Source organism: Coenobita brevimanus, chromosome 57 (assembly GCF_032717465.1).
Source record: "Coenobita brevimanus isolate Jiangsu-jjx chromosome 57, ASM3271746v2, whole genome shotgun sequence".
In the NCBI taxonomy this organism is placed as follows: domain Eukaryota; kingdom Metazoa; phylum Arthropoda; class Malacostraca; order Decapoda; family Coenobitidae; genus Coenobita; species Coenobita brevimanus.
The window spans coordinates 29,902,944-29,926,607 of NC_137010.1; the positions used below are offsets into that span (position 1 = coordinate 29,902,944).

The following is a 23,664-nucleotide window of genomic DNA, read 5'->3' on the forward strand; positions in this document are numbered from 1 at the left end:
TGAGTTGGGGGGAGGGTAGTCAAATGGTGGGTGACAGAGTGACTTGGAGGCGTTTTGTCTGCGGCCACCCTTTGCGGGATTAGGGCGTCAGGCTATAGATAGATAGATAGATAGACCTTAATCCTATGACGAAATTGCTTAAGTGAATGGAGTGGGGTGGTGTTAGGAAGAACTTAGAACCTCTCAGCACTTGTTCTTCCCAAACTCTTTTACCAGCTTTGAAAACGTCTCTCCTCTCTCAACACGACAAATGAGCTCCAAACATTGACTGTACGACAACTGCGGCAGCTTCTTGACGCCATACTGCTTAGAGCGCTTCATTGGGGGGTCGGGAGGGGCCATGGCAGGTAGGAGGCAGGGGGAAGTTGCACAAAAAAAGCAGGTAACTCTCATACTCCACAACGACGGTCTGTAGTGTGCGGACTGGCGGGACAAGAACAACAACAACATGGTGGCATTAGTATGCACACTTGCAACCAGGGATGCGTGGTGATAGATTGTTGGGTCGCGATTTTCAATTTGAATGCCGCAGTTTACGATTCTCCTCGGAAAAGGCCCACTTGAGTGCCTAGGTCTGCGATTTTCGTGACTTAACAGCGATTTAAGGGTGCCGGCAGTCTGACAGCCACTTAGCCGTGATTTATGAATCCGTGATTTATGAACACACGATTTACGAGGATTGACTAATTATATATCCTATCCTAACCTAATCATTTTTTTTCGACGGTCATAGGGAATAGGTCATGCTCCAAGACTACCACCCTACAAATTTTGACAATAGAATTCAGTATACAGTAATCTCTTAACTACCCGGACAGCCATTACATGGACAATCCATTACCTAGACACTGTGATCTGGCTGTTCAAAACCATTATTCGTACATTTTTCCAAAAGGCTTGCGTCCAGGTGAAAATTAAGGCTGCATGAACATTTCTGTGCCCTACTGGACAGCAACAGCCCAGTGGCACCACCATGTCTGGCTTGGTAGTTTACCCAGGATCTGTTAGAGACCCCCCCCCCCTCACTTGGTCTCAGTTCCCGCGCAGCAACTGTGTAGTAAACAGCTCCTCCCAGAGAGATGTTATGGTGGTTCACAAGGTGGTTTTTGTGGTTGTGCCCTACCTCCTTCAGGCCTTGCTATTCCTTGCATGCCTCTTCCTGGGGTGTGTGACGATGGCCCCTTCATCAGGGAAAAGGAAGAGGGTAGTGCAGACTCTTTAGAAGCAGGAGATTCTGGGTAAGATTGATGCGAGATGGTCGAAACGTGAGTGCTGACATTGATTTTATTCTAGCTTACTGTACTGTACCACGATTGGATTCTATTTTACCTTGATTTTATTCCATTTTACCATTATGTTTTGTGTGCCTATTGCATTTTAAGGTCTGTTTGCCCAGATAGTGTTAAACAACAGTAACAAGTGATGTAGGCTGTACTGTAGTGGCCTAACACTGGCTTTCAAAGTTAGGTTATGTACGAAAGGGGGCCAGAGGAGAAGTCCATTATCTGGATGGAAACATTACCCAGACGTGCCTTTGGCTCTATTACATCAGATAATTGAGGGATTACTGTAAATATTAAAAGTATATATTGCACAACAAAATTAAATTTTTTTCTTGATCACTGGATCAATATAACTTATAGGAAAAATACATTTAAACTGGAAGAGTGAAGTACAGAACAACTGAATATCAATTAATTAATTCACTCAGCTGTTTTCTCATACTGCCCACAGTCGACTCTGGCACATTAGACATCCTGCATATTTTAGAGTTACAAGCACCTTTCTCCATTTCCACCACAATTTTATTTTTTGACTCGTCATCATACTCATGATTTTTTTACCCCCTTGCAGTGGTAGGGGCTTGGCCTTCCCTTACCGCCTGCTGTTCCAGGTTCACGCCTTCTTACATCATTTCCACCACACCTGGTCCACCTATGGCTCTGCTTGAAGCACAAAATGACATATTTCCGTCAATTACTACTCAAGGCTGCGAGTGTAACACTCAACTTGTGGACACCATGAACAAATGCAGGAAAACAGGCCAAAACAGGGTGTTGGCGCTGGAATTGCTGAAGTGAGAATTTGAAACTTGTGTCGCCGGAAGGCTCAAAAATGCGTTTCTTTGTCGTGAATGCTCAATCACAGGAATATCTGATGGCTGCCGCGAGAGTGCCAAACTGGATGCTGCGAAACCTTGTGCCTTACTGTATGTTTGAAAAGTGATGGTAAGATTAGTATAGCCTACTATGTTAGGTTTTGTAAAAGACTGATCACATCCAGTATGTGTTCAGTATATGGCTACTCTGAGTCTCAGTGATTCATCCAGGGCAGTAGGGCAACAGACTACAGAGATAGGACCAGTCTGCCACTGCTCCTCTAGCTCTTCTTCATGTGCAACTTCTCTTGTTATTCATGTAAGTAAAACAATATCATGATTTTACTTACATTTAGCTTTGCATTTCGGTTATAATAAAAATTAATATTTCAGCAGAGACCAAAGCCAGAGAGTCACCATACTGGCAGTTCCATAAGTACAACAGTGTGGCAGCAGCTAATATTAAATGATACAGACTTTAGCTTAGGATAATACAATTTAAACTCTGTCACCTTAATGGAAAATGTATAAGATAAAGAGAGGAGGGTTGCTAGGTCAACAAGCCTAATTGTATCACCCTAATATTTCAAAGAAAAAGAAACATTGCATGAACAATAGATGCCTGATGCTCAAAGTCAGAACACTGTTTTTTTTTTTTTTTTTTTTTTTAAAGAAAGAAAGAAGGAACCAAAGGCCAGAAGCCCACAAACTGTTCCCTCCAAGAAAAAAACAAAAACCATACGAAAGAGAGACAAATTCAAGATCAGTTCATTTTGAGATGCCTGGACACACTGCGTTTGAAAGACTGGAGATCACAGGAAGTAGGAAATACAGACAAAGGGAGACAGTTCCAGAGTTGACCTGTTGCATAAATGAATGAATGGGAGTAAAGAGTAACTCTTGCATTAGCGAGCTGGACAGAAAAGGGATGAGAGTTTGTTGCTAGACAGGTACTACACATCCATCGTAGAGATAGAGGGATGCAAGCAGACAGTTCAGAGGAGCAGTGACTACTGAAGTTGCGACAGAAAAGAGATAAAGATGCAACAATGCGGCGAAGAGACAGAGGTTGAAGGGAGCCAGTAAGAGGAGGAGAGCTGATGGGACGAAAAGCCTTTAACTCCACCCTATTGAGAAGAGCTGTATGTGGGGAGCCTCCCCACACCTGACAGTTGTACTTTACACAGGGGCGAATAAAACCCATGTATAAAGTTAACAACTGTGTAGGGGTAAAGAAGGTACAGAGTCGGCTTAGCACACCTAATCTCTTGGATGCAGATTTTACAAGAGATGCAATAAGTTCCTCCCAAGATAAGTCCTGAGTGAATGAAACCCCAAGCATGTTCAAGGATGATGCAGGATTAAGCTGGATATTATTAAACATTAGTGGGTACACGTGTGGAAGATTGTGTCAGGTTGATAGGTGTAAAAACTGAGTTTTTGATGCATTAAAAGCAACAAGATTATTTTCACCCCAGTCAGAGATACAAGCCAAGTCAGACATTAGGTGTGCCATAGCATCACCCCTTGTTTGCTGAAGTAACTGCTAAGATGGACGTCGTGGGAATTGAATGGAAAGGTGAAGGGTGGAATCAATGCGTACAAGTGGATAGGGTTAGATGTACAGCTTAGAAGGTCATTGATGAATAAAAGGAAGAGAGTTGGTGATAGGACAGAGCCCTGAGGAATATCACTGCTGATAGATCTAGGAGAAGAATGATAGCCGTCTACAGCAGCGGCTATAGAATGACCAGAAAGGAAGCTAGAGATGAAGGTACAGATAAAAGGTCAGAAACTGTAAGAGGGCAGTTTGGAAATGAAAGATTTATGCCAGACTCGATCAAAAGCTATTGAGACGTCAAGTGCAATGGCAAAGCTTTCGCCAAAGTCCCAAAAGGACGATGACCAGTAGTCTGAGAGGTAGGTGAGAAGATCGCCAGTGGAGCGTCCCTGACGGAACCCATACTGGCAATCAGAAAGAAGGTTGTGATGGGAAAGATGCTTTAAAATTTTTCTGTTAAGAATTCAATCAAAAACTTTTGAGACAAAGGATGTTAAAGCAATTGGACAATAGTTAGAGGGTTGGGAATGGTCACCCTTCTTCAGGACTGGCTGAATGAGAGCAAACTTGCAGCAAGAAGGAAAGGTGCAAGTTGACAGACAAAGGTGAAAGAGTTTACCTAGGCAGGGTGTAAGCACAGAAGCACAGTTCTTGAGGACAACAGGAGGGACTCCATCAGGCCCATATGCCTTGTTAGTATTAAGGCCAGTGATGGCAGAAAATACATCAGCTGAAGAAATTTTAATGTCAGCCATAAGGAAGTAAGAGAGGGGAAGTGATGGAGGAACAGCACCGGAATCGTCTAAGGTGGAATTGGAGGAGAAAGCCTGGGTGAAGAGATCTGCTTTATCAGTAGAATATATAGCTACAGAGCCATCAGAGTAGAAAAGAGGAGGAAAGGATGATGAAGTAAAGTTGTTAGAAAGGTTTTTGGCAAGGTGCCAGAAGAAGCGGGAAGAATTAGAGTTGGAGAGTTGAGAGCATTTAGAATGGATGAAATTATTTTTAGCAGAGCGAAGAACAGACTTAGCACGATTCCGGGCAGAAACATAAACAAGATGTGATTCAGGGGTGGGTTGGCTCTGGTACCTTTTATAAGCCCTCTCCTTGTTGCAGACAGCATCAGAACATGCGTGATTAAACCAAGGCTTTCGTGCATTAGTCAAAGGCTATGAGAAGGGAATGTATGCTTCCATGCCCGAGAGAATAACCTCCATAATGCGCAATGCATACTCAGATGGTTCCCGGCCATGGAAGCAATAATCATTCCATGGAAAATCAAAGAAGTACTGCCTGAGGGCCTCCCAATCCGCAGATCCAAAGTGCCACAGTCAACGTTCCTTTGGTGGGTCCACAGGCCGTACCGGAGCGATAGGACAGGTCAAGGTAATAAGGTTGTGATCAGAGGAGCCCAACGGAAAGGAAAGATTAACAGTGTAAGCAGAAGGATTAGTTGTAAGGAAGAGGCCAAGTATGTTGAAGCTCTCTCCACGGTGGTCAAAGGATACGGGTAGGGTGCTGTACTAGCTGCTCTAAGTCATTAAGGATAGACAAGATGTAGGCTTGTTCACCAGGTGGATCAGTGAAAGGAGAGGAGAGCCAAAGGTGGTGGTGAACACTGAAATCTCCTAGAATGGAGATTTCAGAGAAAGGAGCATTGGACAGAATGTGTTCCATCATAGAAGTAAGACAGTCAAAGAATTTTTCATAGTCAGTAGAATTAGGAGATAAGTAAACAGTGCTGATATATTTAGTCAATGAATGACAAAGCCGTCAATCCAACGCAAAGTTCAGTAAATTACAACAAAAAAATATTATCCTTCTAACAAACAATAAAAGGGCTATTTTGTACAGCCAAATTAATCTTTAAAACAACTACAGTACAGTAATATCTTTAAGAAATCAGTGTACAAACATGTTCTGCTCGTACCAGCTATTCATGATGATATGATCAATTTAACCTTCTCAATCGAATGATGACTTATTCCCTTGAATTCATCTGTAATTTCACAGTTTTATTTAGGTTTATGAAAAGCCTTTCTCGTTCCATGGATTAAAAAAAAAAAAAATCAATAACTCACGACGATATACGGTAAGATCTAAGCCAAAGGATATTCTTTCTGGGTAGCACAGAAATATTGCATACCTTATAATATCAAAAATATCATCATCTGCTGATTCTAACTGTATTGGTTAATACTGGATATAATTATGATATTGTATAAGAAACACAGATCATCAGGTCCTCCCGCTTCACTTTCAATTTAGCCAATAGAAAGCTAGATGCTGATTCACCATCATTTACTAAGAAAACATCTTATATCTTTGCATAAAGAATATACATAAGATATTGAAAAAGAGGCATCAAAATTCCATTTTTCATTCATTCATCATTCATTGCCAGATGCCATGTATCCCAAACGGGGTGGCCAAGGGCTTAGAGTTAATTGTTTTACAGGGAGGGGCACTAATCCTCCACCAACCCCACTTGACACGTAGGGAATTCCATTTTTGCTTTTACTTTTCTACAGAATGCTGCGCACTGAATGATGTATGAAAACACTTCACTGCCGTAAATTAAAATGGGAAAACTGTGTATCTAAGCAAATACAGTAATCCCTCATTTATCTAGACGTGCAGTATCCAGACCTGTTCATTATTCGGATACTGGACCTTGGCTCTATTAAACCACTGTCCAAATTTACTTGCTATTATCAGGACGTAAAAGTCCCTGCGAACTTTGGCCAGACAGCCGATATGTTCAAACATTCAGTATTGTGGTAGGTGGGCTCTAGCCGTGCATGGGAAACAGGGCGTAACACACAACCTGAGATCAAACGTCTGTCTGCCCCTGTACAGAATGGTCAAAGTCACACACTGGTCTGATCACTCCCTACGAATCTCCGGGACCTGAGTACAACCGATCATAACCCACAAGCGATGTCAAAATACCCACATGCATCTCCACCGGCTGTCCAAAGTCGCGCGGCCACCAGGATTAATATTTACAAACAGCCACCGCGTGTCTAACAGAGACCAGAAGCCACGTCAGGTGAAAGAGCCCGTCTGCCTCGTGACAGAAGGGCAAAAATCGTTCCCACAGCCTTGTTTCTCCCCCTCTCCTGTCCATCCTCCATACCCTCCCATGCTCCCTGCCTTGCTAGCCAGGCCTTCTGGCTGCCCCCTCACTCCCTTCCCTCATTCATGTTGAAAGCAATGACCTGTGACTTTTTAACATTTTTGGCGATTTATTCAAATACTATTGGTCGCATCAAATATCTGCAAAATCCTCAAGATGGCTCATGAAATTCTACATCTAGACATATGCTTTACTCCTGCAAGGTGCAGGCAAAATTTTGCACTAGGATGATGGGAAGTTATATGAAGGCAAGTTTTACTCTTGAACACCATTTATTCTCACTGCAGTTTTGTTATTTTACTCATCAGTTTTCTGAGCTTTTATTAGCTTATCTTATAGTATAAACACCAGCAAAGATGATGGTATATCATTTATACCAATTTTCGGTGGCATAATTGGTCGCGATTTTTTTTTTTTTTTTTTGTCACGAGCAAAGATGATGGTATATCATTTATACCAATTTTCGGTGGCATAATTGGTCGTGATAACTGATATTCCAAATGTCTTTAGGTTTTTCATGGATTTTTGGTGTTAATGGAATGCTTTCTTGGAGATAACATTAATAAGGATATTCCTATGTGCATTTTGATGTCTCAATATGGCAGAATGACCAGACAACACTGCCAAAATTTGGAGGGGTACTGTACTTAAAGGAAGTTTTTTGGGGGGAGGGGTTTAAGTTTTTTTGCATGGTTTTCTTGGTGTTTAGCATTACTCTGGATATTCCTATGTGTGTTCTGATGTCTAAATATTGAAGTTTGACCTAAAAAGTGCCAAAATTAGGAGGGGTACTGTACATACAGTAGTGCATAGGCACGGTATTTTTTGTTTTTTTCAATGTGTTTTTTTCACGTGGTTTTCTTGGTGTTCAAAATTATTTTGGATATTCCTATGTGTGTTTTGATGTCTAAATGTGGCAGAATGACTGGGAAACACTGCCAAAATTAGGAAGAATACTGTACACACAGTAGTGTATAGCTAGGGTGTTTTTGGTTATATATATATATATATATATATATATATATATATATATATATATATATATATATATATTTTGCATGGTTTTCTCAGTGTTAAAAATTATTTTCGATATTCCTATGTGAGTTTTGATGTCTAAATATGTCTGAATGACCAGGAAGCACTGTCAAAGTAAACAGAGGTACTGTACAAACAGGTCAGGTATAGGTTGGAGGTTGGGTACAGGTAGGGTCTGGGTATAGTATGAGGGATATTGTTCACTATCTAGACATTGCCACTACCTCGACATGCCTTTGGCTCTATTACGTTGGATAACTGAGGGACTACAGTATTGCTCTGCACAGTATACTAGAAATGCCACAAAGCAAATGACTCATCTTCAAAAGTGTTCAAGGGCAAAAAGAAGCAATCCTGGTCATAACACAAGTAGTGATAAATTTGCAAAAGCTTCAACTGATTCACAAGAGGATTTACCTGAAGAGGGTCAGTCCAGCACAACTATAAATAACAAAACCCAAGGGCAGAGTTAGAGGATTTTTGACAGAACATACTGACACAAAAATTGGATGAATGTCTCACCAGAGTAATCTATGCATCTGGGTCATCACTTGTGTTAACTACCAATGTGGACCTGGAGGAGTGGTGTTTTCGTCGTGGGTCTACCCCCCTAGAGGCTATTGAAGCAGAGGAGGACAGCATGGAGGCCAAACCACCCCCCAGCCCCTCATGGGGCATGAGAACCTGGGAGTGGCTTCGGTCTCCTGGGGCAAGTACCACATCTCCCAACACAACACACACAACAACACTGTTTTTTCTACACTAAAAAATGACTCTCCGGCATTCAGTTCTCAAAGACTTCTTCTAGCCGGTGACATCGAGAGCAATCCAGGACCCATCAACAAATACATATGTCCAACATGCTCAAAACATATCACTTCAGGTTGACAGACAAAGGGTTCAGTTCAGTGCAGTTCCTGCAAGAACTGGACCCATTGCACCTGCACAACACTTGCATCCAGAGAACATTACACAAACACCTGGTCCTGCTCCTTATGCTCCTTCCTCCTACCTTCTAACCCCCCCACCATCCCCTCTCTTACTCCCTCCGCACCTCCTCAGCCTAACCCATCAATCCTTCCCACACCATCCAATCCCCCAATCCCTCCCATTCCATCCCAATCTAATCCACCCCAACCCTTATCTCATTCTCCTACTCCTTATCCTCCACTCACACCCCCACCTCCCCCCTGTGCTGCAGCACCCAACAGACACTGTACACACAATCTTAACATTCTTCAAATAAACATAGATGGCATAAGCACCAAAAAACAAGAACTCACACAATTCATCAAACAACAAAACACACAAAATTACATATACCCCCACATGACACCACTACAGAAATAAAATTAATTCAAATACACACTGGCAACAAATCACACATAACAATTGCCAATACATAATTCCCCCCCCAGCCATGCCCCACAATACCACACAATTATTCTCCTCAAATATATCACATCACTAAAATACCCATCATCATCTTAGGTGGTGATTTCAACACCAAGGCATCGGGCTGGCATGTCAACATCCCTGACACAGACAGAGGGCTGGTACTACAATCTCAAATAGATAGTCTATTCATTCTCAACAATCTCAATCAACATATCCATATCCCACACCAAGCCCTCTTCCTCCCATCATTCCCAGACATCACCTTTTGCTCCCCAAACCTTGCCCACATAACATCCTGGAGAGATGTCAAAACCCTTGGCTCTGACCACCTCTCGATCACCATCACTACCAAAACCAGAATCACCCAAGCTGGCCAACGACACACACAGCCTACACTAATTATAAGAGAGCCAACTGGGAGGCCTTCCCAACTGAAACTGAACAACACTTTGAAACATTAAACAGTACAGTACACCCACCACAAACATCAACACCATTGTGCACACTTTCAAAACAATTTTTCAAAATGCAGACAAATGACATCTCTAGAGGTAACAGACAGAGACATAATTCCAACTTCACACCAGAAATTCAAGGCCTCATCAGTCAATGGGACACACTACAACACTCCCCAACACCCAATACACAAGACACCATACAACAAATACAAGCACTCAACACTCAGATAATAAATAAAATATCAGAGCAGCAAACACTAAATTGGAATAATTATCTCCAAACATCTGATCACAAAACAAACATCAGCAAATGCAACAAAACACTAAACAGCATCACACTCTCCAACAGCAACACTACACAATCACACACTGCCATCATAACAACAAACACCACACCCTCAAACAAACAACAAGCAAACACTCTCCTCAACCACTTTACACATGTCAGTCATCTAAACCCCCATCCTGAAGACCGATGTATCATCCAATGCAAGAGACAGTTCCTCACAGACCCGGACTTCACACTCTTCACTTACAACGAGACGAAGCACATCATTGGCAAGCTTAAGCACTCATCTGCCTGTGGCCCAGACAACACAGGCAACTTACACCTTAAACATCTTGGACCACAAGCCACACAAGCACTCACCAGCATATCAAACTACAGCTACACACACAACATAACACCCAACATCTGGAAGCATGGTACTATCATGATTATCCCCAAATCCAACAAAGACCCCAGGTTACTGTCCTCACATCACCCCATCACATTCCTCAGCACCCCCTCCAAAGTCACTGAATGACTAGTATTACAATTAGTAACACATTACATCCCTGTAGCCCCATCACAACATGGTTTTAGGCCACTACACTCCACAAACACTCTTCTTACAGACCTTACACAAAGAGTTTTTCATGGCATCGATTCAGCTAGGTCACCACACAGAACACTCCTAGTCACATTAGACATCAGCAAAGCTTCTGATGCCAACCCCCGCCACAACCTCACAAACAAAATGTTCTACGCAAACATGCACAATAATACAAATGGCTGGCTGGCAAACTATTTAGCATGCAGATGCGCACAGGTAACATTTGCCAGTCAGTAATTAAACATCGGAAACTTAACAAACAGCGTCACCCAAGGATCTCTTTTGTCCCCTACACTTTTTTAGCATACCGGTATACATGCACGACATACCCACAACCCACACACCTCAAATACACATACCTAACTATGCAGATGAATTACACTTACATGTACACACCAAAATGCAAAGAGAGCTGCACACATCCTCCACCCTTACCTCAACACACTACACGGATGGTTCACCACAGACTCAAAATAGCCCCAGCCAAATCTACAGTGACTCTTCTCACAAACTGAACAGCAGAACATAGTCACATTCCACACCTCACCATAAACAACACTCCTACCACACACACACACACACACACACACACACACACACACACACACACACACACACACACACACACACACACACACTTCTTGGTGTAACATACAATACATCAATGTCATTTAAACAACATACCATAAACATTAAAAATAAATTAACACCAAAGACTCAACACCCTAAGGTCACTTGCCCATACAACATTTGGACACAACAAAGAAACGACCACCATGGTATACAAACAATATATACGTTCAGTGATGAATTATGCAAGCCCTGCTTGGGTTTCTATCTATCTACTGTATCTATTTATTGCCAGACGCCATAATCCCGTTAGGGGTGGTCAATTGACTCTGAGTTATTTGTTTTACAGGGAGGGGCACTAACCCTCCACCAACCCACTTGCTGACACGTAGGGAGCACGTATGGTTTGGTTATATAGTTACCACCCAGCACTGTAAATGGTTTCTTGGCTTACAGGAAACCAATTGGCTTGTAACTCAATGTTAAGCCATCTGTAATGGAAAGAAAAGCAATAAGAAGTGACAGGAAAGATGGGAGAAATAGAAAGAGAGGAGGGCAGGCACAGAAAAAGAATGATAAAGGCTAAGGAAGAATTAGGCAGCACTACATCAAGTGAGTGGATGATGGTCACCACCACCTACCACTTTGGGTTTCTTGGCTTACAGGAAACCATTTGGCTTGTCAATCAATGTAAAGCCACCTGTAACGGAAAGAAAAGCAATAAGAAGTGACAGGAAAGATGGGAGAAATAGAAAGAGAGGAGGGCAGGAACAGAAAAAGAATGATAAAGGCTAAGGAAGAAGTAGGCAGTACTACATCAAGTGAGTGGATGATGGTCGCCACCATCAACCACTTTGGGTTTCTAACCTCACTAAAACACATTACAACACTCCACAGACCATACAATACACGGCCCTAAAAATAATCACAGGCTGCACAGCTACTACATCTACAAACCACCTACACCAAGAAAAGTCAAAAAGTCTTCAAAGTCAAGGATCATCTAGACATGAGAAGCACACAAATTCTTGCCGCAGCCTCCAAAAACCCACACCATCCACTACATTACATGGCAGCACATCCACACACACCAAGGAATATCAAAACAACACCCAGCACACGATATCATACACAAATGCAGTCATCTCTCCCCCCCCCCCCTTGCCCGCCTCAAATATCCATGTTTAAATCAATCGCCGCTCCATTCAGTCACTCAGAGACAACACACAGCTGCATGCACGGCCTCCTGATATCCACCCTTTTAAATCCTACCACCCTCATGATGGCAGGGTCCACCTGGCCAGGCTGAGATGTGGGCATCATCCAGCTCTCTTGAGTTATCAGAAGAGGCTGGATGACTCCGTCGCTGATGCCTGTCCAGGATGCAACACAGCACCCCATACAATTAAGTGCATTATGGAAGACTGCATTGCACACAATCACATGCGCCAACAACAAAACATACACTCCTTGAGGGCTCTGTGGGAAAGCCTGGTCTCGGCCACGGTCTTTCTTAGAGACTCGGGGCTGTTCGGCCAGACTGCCTTGGGAACAACTACTACTACGGTACTACTACTACTACTACTATTACTACTACTATTACCAATGTATAGCTACTGGAAGAATTTTTAAAAGAAAATCTGACCGTTGTACTTGCCTCCTACAAGACATGCCAAGTACCCATCTTCTAGAGGCAGAATACCAGTGTGTTCAGGACTAATTAAAACAAGTGATTCACGATGCTAGCTGTCTTGCAGTAATATTGGATGGCTGGTCAAATGTGCGAGGGGAAGCAATCATTAACTATCTTTTATCAATTCCCCAACCTGTGTTTCTCAAATGTGTAGATACGAAAGACAAACAACACACTAAGGAGTTCGCTGCCAGGGAAATCAGTTATAAAGCAGACTGGCAGTGATAAAGTATTTCCACTGATCACAGATAATGCTGCAAACATGAAAGCTGCTTGGAATCTCATACAAGATAATTTCCTTCATATAAATGGTATTGGTTGTGCAGCTCATGCACTTAACCTTCTCCTCACTGACATCATGAAACTGCAGACTATGGAAAACTTGGATAAACAAGCAAAGAAGGTCATCAAGTATGTTAAACAAAAAATAGTCTTAGACACTTTCTCTTCTATGCAAAAATGTAAAGGAAAAAATTCATCACTTAAACTTCCCAGCAAGACAAGATGGGGAGGGACAGTGCTTATGCTGGCTGGTTTGCTGGATGGAAGGGTCCTTGCAAGAGCTGGTCATCACAGAGAATCTTGCTGTTGACAAGGACATACACCGGACCATTCTTGCTGTTGACAAGGATATACACCGGACCATTTTAGACAACAAAGTTTTCTGGGTGCATGTAAAGAGCGCTCTATGCATTCTTAAGCCCTCTGCCTCTATCAAGGAGACAGACAATGATGATGCAGCGCTCTCTGACATACCATGACTATTCAAAGACTTGAGAGTGAAAATAACAGCCACTCTTCCTTTGTCACCTTTGCTTAAAGCGGAAGAAAAATATGTCACATAATTCACTGGAAGCTGTTTCCAATTCTCCATGAAGCCAATACATGCTGCATCTAATATGCTTGATCCTAGTTGTCAAGGAAAAGATCTGAATGAAGATGAAAAGCATGTTGGAAGTGCCTACCGTGTCATTTCCTCCTTGGCAAGTCACTTAAATCTTTATGCTGGACAAATGATGGCAAGTGTGGTAAAATTTTGTACAAAAGATGGTACTGGTACCTGGAAATCAACCCAATATGTTTCTCAAGCACCCTGGTGGAATGGTCTCTGTAGCTCCACAGTTGAGTCACCAGCAGCTAGCATTCCCTTACAGATTCCTTCATTCATAAGATTCATCAAAGAGTAATTGGTCTCTCTTTGCAATACACACACCTAACTGTGTAACAAGCTTACTAGTGATAAAGCTGAAAAGTCAGTGGCAGTTCGTTCAAACCGGAAACTATTGGAGCCTGATGATGGAAGTGCAACAACCACAAGAGAGGATTTAGTGTGTGAACAAATAGTGGAACAAGATGTAGAATCATCATCTGATACAGAGGATGCAGATGCTGAAGAAAGTGATGAAGAATTTGGTATATGTTAAATAATGATACCTATAAAGTTTTAGCGGGAAAATGAAAAATAATCATCAACTGTAATAACAGCTCAGAATTTTTAAGTGATATGGGCACAAGGTTAAAGGCTACCAAAATTATATATTGTATATGTTCTAGGATCTCGAATTTGTCTACTCATTCAACATAATTTTTTTCTTCAAATTTGCCAATGTTTCAACACAGTAATCAATTTTGGATTGAATTTCAAATCCATCAACCTAAGTGTTCATTCTGGTATGTTTACTGTCATCATACTTTACTATTACTGTACTGTACTACCAGTATTATCCTTACATTTTATTAAGAGACTGACATAGTTTCATTTAAAACTACCGGTATTTGAGTACTGTACTACAGCTTACTGAAGAACAAAATTGCTATTTTATTAAAGGATGATGCAATTTGCATTCAGTTTTATCAGAAACTGAGTTTTTATCTGTAATAGGTAGTCTTCAATCTTCAACTTGGCCGGCATGCCAAGAATCTGGTACATCCGGTATTTTACCAGGTAGTAAGAGGTGCATTGAAAAATATATGGTATTTTTGTTAATGTGAGTTCTCAAGTATTTCTCAACTGACAAACAATTTTTGCACATTTTGGTCTGTTAAAGCTATTTTTTTTAAAACCATAATTAAGAAATTAGCTGAGGGTTTTGTTACTAAAAACTCATAACTCTACCAGTAGCGAACAACATGGCTTAACTTCTGTACCGTGACTGTATAGTTACATGAAAATGAGATGGTTTATGCTATATGTATCAAAGTGTCTGCTGTGAAATATCAAAAAATTTCAGTAAAAGCAATATGGCTTAAATCCAATCCTATTCTGACAGAATCACCATACAGTACTTGTCAGAAGTATTCAGCGTTGTCCGCCGGGCGCGCAATACTTATGGCCCAAAAAGAATCACCCATTTTTGGGGGTAAGAATTGAGCCACAAGTTTGAGCTCCGAGCATGACGTCACGGTAGCCTGAGGCCTTCCAACACGCTGGTTGGTTCCCGCCTCAGTCGCCCACGGGCTGCCTGAGAGAGAGGAACTCCGCCGAGTGTCCCTCTCAAATTGCGCCATTTTTTACCGAGTGTCCCGCAGTGTTTTGGCCTTTAAAACTTTGTTATGGCACCTACCCGTGAACTATCGAGTGAAATCATATCCCAGATCATTGCTCTAAAGGAGGCAGGCCACCAGACAAAGGAAATTAGTGAATTGGTTGGTGTGGCACGATCGACAGTGCGTCGTTGGTGTGCGCGGTTTCGGGAGGAAAACAGTGGTGAAGTTCCCACAAAGAAACCGAGGTCTGGTAGGCCTAGGAAAACTTCCCCAAGGTCTGTTAATGTTTTAAAACGTGCAGTGGAGTTTAATCCTCGTGTGAGTGCAAGGAAAATTAAGGAGAGCAACCCAGAAGTGTTTGGTGAGGTGTCAGTGAGAACAGTGTCTCGTAGGGTGCATGAGCTTGGTTACACAAGTCACAGGCCTGTGAAAAAGCCTCTTCTCTCTAGCAGCCAGAGAATTCGTAGGCTTGCCTTTGCTAATAAATATCTAAACTGGGGTGAGGAGCAATGGTTGTCAGTGTTGTGGTCTGATGAGGCAACGTTTAGTGTTACCTGTAACAGAGGAGCACGCAAAGGTAGTGACCCACTTGACCCACGGTATGTAGAAAGCACAGTTAAACATCCTGATTCACTCATGGTATGGGGTTGTTTCTCAGGGAAGGGTTTGGGGAAGCTTGTTGTACTTCCCAAGAACCTCAGAGTGAATCAGGATGTTTACCTGGAGCTTCTGTGTGATCATTTACCAGACTCCTTCGAGCTAACAGGTGCACGAGTGTTTCAGCAGGATGGTGCACCTGCTCACAAGGCCAAATCGGTCACCAATTGGCTTCGTGACTGCGAGGTATCATTCATGACAGACTGGCCAGGAAATAGCCCAGACCTCAACCCGATTGAAAACCTCTGGTACCTCGTAAAGAAGAGTCTCCAAGGGAAGGACGTGAGCTCTCTGCCTAAGCTGGAAGCCGCCATTCGTGACTCCTGGGACAAAATACCACTCCAGCACCTCAGGAGCCTCGCCCTTTCACTTCCAAGACGTCTCAGGTCCGTGAAGAAACATAAAGGCTACCCTACGAAGCACTAAAGGTAAATAAAATGCATTATTTATATGTTTTTTCAATATTGAAAGGTTTGTTTCTCAGGAGGGACGCAGGGCGCTCCATACTTCTGACGAGCACTGTATATTATTTGGTAAATTTTTACAAGTTGCCAATACACTCCCCAGGTAGTGCAATATATTTTTCTGGTAGTTTTTGATAAGATTCGAATGTTTCTGACCTTCGTTTTGTCGGGAGTTCCTCATTTCTCTTCTTTTCCAATCATGAACTTTGATTGGACAAGTGGGTGAAGTCAAGCATTTTTTGAAAAAATGAAGTAAAAAAAACAACTCAAATCGCATAAAAACCACCAGAAAAATATACTGCACCTCCGGTTAATGTAACAGAACAGACCAAACCTAACTAAACCCAACCATACAGACCTAACGTAACCTCACCAAACACACCAAACCTAACCCAACAAACCTGACCTATCCTAGGGGAATGCTTATCCTAGAGATACGATGGTCCAGGACTGGGGTCGTCTGGGTCGTCGTCGTCTTCCGGGGGTAGGCATAGTTGGATAGTGGCAAACACACCACAGGACCCGTTTCTTGGTTTTCGCATACTTTTTGTACTATCCACAGTACCACTGATGTTTGTCTTTTCTAAATTTACTGGCTCAATCACCCATAAATAATCAATCTCACACCCGGGACACACAGCACGTCTTTCTTCATCAGAGGCCATACCAAGCAGGATTTGAATTTTCCATCCAAAAGAAATTAAAGACTGTGGTTCAAATTGCAAGGAGAGTGGAAAGGTTACAAGAGGATGAGAAAAAGGCAGAATATAAGAGAGAAGTGGAGGAACGATTGGGCAAATATGAACTGGAGCAGATGGGAGACGTGGAAGGTGTGTGTAAGATATTTACAGAAGAAATATGTGCAGCATGTGATGTGGTGTGTGGAAGGAAGAGAAGACGGAGGGGGGTGCAAGGAACAGCGTGGTGGACTGAAGAGGTGAAACAGGCTGTGGAACAAAAGAAGAAAGCATATAATGAATGGATGAGAAATAGGGGCGTGGAAGAAGTTGAGAGGCAGAAGAGAGAGTTATATGTGGAGAGAAAGAGAGAGGTGAAAAGATTAGTAAGAAAGAATAAGAAGAGAGTGGATGAGGAATTTGGAAGGAATTTGAGTGTAAAGTGGAGGGACTGTAAGAAAATGTTCTGGAGAGAAGTGAAAAGAGTAAGACAGGGTGGAAGTGAAGTTAGCAGGGGAGTGAAAGATAAAATTGGTAGATTACTAGTGGAGAAGGGAGAAAAAGTGGGCAGATGGAGAGAACACTTTAAGGAATTGTTGAACATAGAGGATGGAAGTAATGCGAGTATAAGTGGCTGGGGAATGGCTGGGAGAAGGAGGGAGGTGAGAAGACAGGAAGAAATCAGTAGGATAGAAGTTGTGGAAGCAATGAAGAAAGTTAAATCGGGGAAAGACCCAGGAATTGATGGAGTGTGTGGTGAAATGCGGAAGCATGGGGGAGAGATAGTAGTAGAATGGATGTGGAAGATGTGCAGATTGGCCTGGGAGGAAGGTAGAGTCCCGGAGGATTGGAAGTCAGGTATAATTATTCCCCTGTACAAAGGAAAAGGGGAAAAAGAAGTGTGTGGTAATCATAGGGGCATTTGTCTTCTTAGTATAATAGGAAAAGTGTATGGTAGGATACTTATAGATAGAGCAAGAGAAAGGACAGAGAAATTAGTTGGAGAAGAACAGGGAGCCTTTAAGAAGGGAAGAGGTTGTGTAGATCAGATATTCATTCTTAGATCGTTAGTGGAAAAGTTTCTAGAGAAGGGAAAGAAGTTGTATGCGGCTTTCATGGATTTGGAGAAAGCATATGACAGGGTGGATAGACAAGGATTGTGGAAAGTGTTAAGAATATATGGAGTAGATGGGAAGTTGTTGAATGCTGTGAAGAGTATGTACGATGGTGCGAAGGCTGCAGTGCGTGTGGATGGTGAACTAAGTGAATTTTTCTCTTTGAAAGTTGGTTTGAAACAGGGATGTGTCATGTCTCCATGGTTGTTCAATCTGTACATGGATGGGGTAATAAAAGAGGTACAAGGTAGGGTAGTGGATGCTGGAGTGACCCTGGTGAGAGAGGATAGTGTTTGGAAACTCCCTGTACTGTTGTTTGCAGATGATACTGTGTTGTTGAGTGAAGACGAAGGGGAGCTGCAGGGCTTGGTGGATGAGTTTGAGAGAGTGTGTAAGAAACGGATCTAAAGGTGAATGTAGGGAAGAGTAAAGTGATGGTCTTTGAGAGAGGTGAAGTTAGTGAATGTACAGCGAGGTTGGATGGTGAGGAATTGGAAAATGTGAGTACGTTTAAGTACTTGGGTAGTGTGATGAGTAAGGATGGAGGTTTGGAGGGTGAAGTGCTTGAAAGGGTACAGCAGGGAAGAAAGGTTGCTGGTTCTTTGAAAGCAGTGATAAGAAACAGGGAAGTGAGCATGGAAGTGAAAAAGTTACTACATGACAGTATTGTGATACCAACTCTCACGTACGGAAGTGAAGCTTGGACTTTGTTGGAAGGACACAAGTCAAAAGTGAGAGCAGTGGAAATGAGTTATTTAAGAGGAGCCTGTGGAGTCACATGGAGAGACAGGCTGACAAATGAGGATATAAAGGAGCGTTGTGGTGTGGATGTGGATGTGATAGGAAGTGTTATGAGGAACACACTGAGGTGGTTTGGCCATGTGGAGAGGATGGAGGGTGAAAGACTGACGAAGAGAGTGTATGTGAGTGAGGTGGAGGGGGGAAGAGGGAGGGGGAGGCCGAGGATGAGATGGAGGGATGGGGTGGAGAGGTATATGAGAGAGGGGGGAGTGAGTTGGGAGCAGGGCAGTGAAATGGCTGGGGACAGGGCGACTTGGAGGTGATTTGTTTGTGGCCACCCCAAACGGGATTGAGGCGTCTGGCGATAGATAGATAGGTTCAAATTGATTGGTAGAATACCATCAGGTGACCTAAAGTAGGCCTATGAGTGGGTGATACAGACCTACCAGACTTATGCGCAGTCGAAGGGAAGAGAAACACACGTACAAACGCATGCATTTTTTAAACAGACTGGCCGAGTGAAGATCCAAGGTATGTATTTTTTGGAATTTTAAATTAAATTCATTACCGGTATCTCTGAAAATATCAATTTCTGAATGGGGTTATGGGAGTTCATTATGATCCTTAGGGAATATACTATAAGTTAACGATGCTAAAATTCCTGAACTGCGTATTGGCAGCTTGTAATACCTATACTTTTTGTTATCAGTCGTCTTAACTACTAAAGACCTATGCTGTACGATTGTGCTTTTGTGTAATTTGACACGCCATCCTATCCCACACAATCGCTAAAGACACACAAAAAACTGGAGAAGGGTAATTCCGCCCCTTATGTGACGTATATGAAATCAGACCAATGAGAGCTAAAGTGTCTGGGGAGGTATGACATGACTGGCCCCCTAAGGTGGGGGAGAAGGAACCCCCCCCAACACTGTCACTTTACCTCCCTCAGCCCCATTGCATCATCTCCACATTGTCCACCCCAACCAACCATATCCCAGCTTACCCTCTACAGCAGCGTGTGTGCATAGCAACCCTTCTTCCCGCTCCCCCCTCCCCCTCCCTCCTCCCCTACCCCTCCTCCCCTATCCCTTCATCCTCCACCCCCTCCAGCCACACACACACTCCACCTCCACTTTTCGCCTGGCTTGTTTTATAGCTATGGGCGTATACCACACTGACTTTTCATGCCTAGGGAACACTTCACATTGACATTAGTTATGTATATATAATTATTTACCATAAATAATGCATTTTCTGTACATTTTCTATTTTTGCCCATGGGGGATTGGCAACATTTTTGCATCTTTGACGGGTGATAACTACTGTATTTCGTCAATCTGGCTGAAACATACGTTTTCAGGTGTGTAAATTTAGCCTCTTGAAATGTGGAAGAAAAATTTTTACCTTGGTGAAAGTAAAAAAAATTGACCCTGTTTTGCAGCTGGAGGGACAGACCTGCTGAGCAAATTGCGTACTTTAGGGGTTAATTGCAAATGTACACAAACACGAGTTATTCTTGTATTATATGAGGCCCCTAATAACATAGTGTACCGAGCGCCACTGCAAGCGAAACAGAGTTAAGTATACCACTATGTAGCTGAAACCCTCTTTGATGTGGAGAGCAACCACAAGGCACAGAAAGCAACTAGCATTAGGGTCCAAATTCCCCTTCTGTAACATGGTCTCACTGCCTGCTTCACCTCAGTGCGTCGACAAGCCTTCATGCTGGTCACAGCATGTACCAAGTGCCTCCCAGCAACATGTTGTCTGGTGTTACCAGATACTAGCACTTCCTTATGCTCACAGCCATGCATTATTTTCATAGCATTATTAATTATTGTATCATTATTCTAACATAATGGAATATTTTGGCAAAAAATTTCATGATTTTAAGGGTAAGTTAGCCATAATGTACAGATAATGGGAAAAGGCAGAGAGCTCAGCAAGACATTGGCAATTGTGATCTGGGAATCTGTTGCGACGTGACGCAGTTTCTTGTTTACCAGCCGGCCTAGAACACTGCCTGGATTGACTGGCTATTTTCAGAGCTGTTTTAGTGTTTTTTCTCATTGTCTCGAGAACATGAGTGACTCTAGTAGTGAGCAAAAAGCTGCTGGTCCTTCTCATAACAGAAAAAGAGCTAACCATAATTCCCAAAATGGCTAAAATGAAAGATTTCTTTTTTTATAATAGTTTTTAATTTCTGAAACTAGTATTACATACATCTATTTTGCTTTTGTAAACATTTCCCATTGATATCTTCAGTTGGTTTGATTGTTAAAAATGCTTATTGAGAGTACGTTTTGTCTCTCAATAAACACACTGGAGAAAAATGCAGCTATTGTTGTACCTTTCAGAATGCTACTAATTTCTCTTCTACCAAGATTAGCATGACATAAAAGTACAAACTTCAAGCTAAAATATATATATATATATAAAAAAAGCACTTAAAAGTATTCACTAGTTCCAAAGTTATGGCATTTTGAAAGTTACGCAACTTTAACTGCGTTTTTCTCTGTTTTCAACATGTGGCGTTCAGTACGCTATGTTATTAGGGGCCTCATAAATGGAACCTGCTAAGAAATACTATCATTATCCTTAGGTTTAGCTACTAGCCAGGAAATATGAAAATATGTACTTGGTTGAGTTAAATTTCCATAAATGACTATAAAGTACACACTGCACAATTAGCGAAGCTCTCGATTACCCCCATAAATTCCCAGAATTTCCAAGGAAAGCTTCTGGGCTCTAAATTTCCAGGAATTTTGCAACCCTAGGTCTTGGGGGTGAAACCCTCTCTGTTAGGGTAAACTAGGTTAGGGTGGACAATCAGGTTTCCTACTGGGGAATCTTATTGTACATACAAATGTCTGTCAGCAGCTATTGCGCATGCACACTAGGGTGAACTTTCTGCATACAACATCAGGTACCATTCTTGATTTATCGCACTAAGGTAGTATCCAGTATTATATATATATATATATATATATATATATATATATATATATATATATATATATATATATACAGACTGCAACTTTAATAGGTTATGTTTATTTCTCCTACACTAACCATCCTTGCTGATAAATGTTACCTACAGTAGGTGACTTAGAACAAGATGCTGAAAGCTCATTACTTTGGAATACGATGTGAGGAACACTTAAAAAATTCAGTAGTATTCCTGGATCCACCCGTGGGATGGGTTACTCAAAGCAGTAGGACGCCCCTACTCCATACCCGACAATAGCCACCTTACCTGGTTGCACATCACCACCCCTCCCATCATCCCCTGTGGAGACTCCAGCGATCGAAGCTTCCTAAAATTTGCTTATTGTGCAAAATCCCTGGAACGAATACAAATGTAAACACTACTTCTATTAGCCATACAGCACACATCCAGGCTTACAGCCGCTCCAACTAGCCATTCATAACTTAAATTAGTTTTTGTTCTATTAAGTGAAATGGAAAATCATTAAAATATTTGGGTAGAGATGTCATAAAACTGTCAAATGATGCTGCCTAACCTGACGTGCTTCGAACCCAACAAACAGTACTGAGGGAGAGTCGGCCATTATAGTATTTTGAAGTAGGTTCTCGTTCCGGGGACGGTTTACATTTACTGACTGTTTTAAATGTTATCTCTATAACATTTCTATCTTTGCACAAGAACATGCTGTTTTCGTTCGATCATTTATTTTTTATATATGATATTCACGTTGCTAATTTAGAAGTGATCAAGCTGCAGTTCATGAAGTGAAAGACAGGAAACTCCACGCTTCCTTCCTCCATATTTGAAATATACTTGCAATTTTCAGAGATTAACCTTTTTGAGGCAGGCTGAGGGATAGCTAAGTCATATTTCTACAACAAATGCCTTCTGCTACATCTGCTACTGTAATGCTAGGTGTTTTAGGGTCGGCCTCCCATCCCTAGAGTACCTAATGAGTAGCTGGGTTCTCTTTCTAGACCGGAGCTTAGACAAATAAGAGAGAGGAAGGACACAAAAACTCAAGGCAACACCTTACATGTGTATTACTAAATCTTACACAGGAACGAGCAGATGTCACAAATACAAACAAGCTGGACAATTATAATCCTTGGGCTGCAGATATGGAATAATAGTATAACGCAGAATACTGTTGGTTGGGGAGCTTAGATTTCCTAAGCAGGTGGTGGTGGTTGTCTCGATTTCCCAGGGTAGCGTTAATATTTTACACTGGGCCTAAGCGTGACCCTATCGAGACGTGCCGTCGCCGTTGCATAGAGTGTTCACTGTACCTTGGCCCGTAGATCACTTTTACATTACTATGTACCCGGGTGGAGCCGGCGGTACTGGAACTTCAACTCAGGGGCCTATGTATGATCACCGTCTTACGGCGGCACTGCACACTTTGGTCGGCCCGTCCTTCACTTACTATTGCACTCTTTTCCACCACTTTCTTTAATGCTCTAACCATCGGCCCACTTTACTCTGTTACTCCTACACTGTCTGTATGCTGCGTGAGTTCACATTCACTCACTGTCAGGTCGGACGTGTCACAGTCAGGCGCAGGGGCGGCAGCGGAGTTTCAGCCTCCCTACTAACGGGGCTGGGATCCACCAGGAGCAGCTAGGTCCCGGGGTCGGGGGACAGCACGTAAGGGCGTCCTCTCTCGTCCGGAGCTGCTGGGGGCATAGGGGCCCAAGGCTTCTG

At 42.4% G+C, this 23,664-nt stretch overlaps 1 protein-coding gene across 1 annotated transcript in view; it reads right to left on the reverse strand.

Annotated features, from left to right (window-relative positions):
• Window positions 1-22,557, reverse strand: part of LOC145402129 (NEDD8-conjugating enzyme UBE2F-like) — a 206,461-nt gene extending 183,904 nt beyond the window's left edge. Inside the window, exon 1 of the mRNA XM_080274244.1 lies at window positions 22,496-22,557. The gene's annotated coding sequence lies outside the window, so the exon portion shown is untranslated. The remainder of the gene's footprint in view (window positions 1-22,495) is intronic.
• Window positions 22,558-23,664: the final 1,107 nt, after the last annotated feature.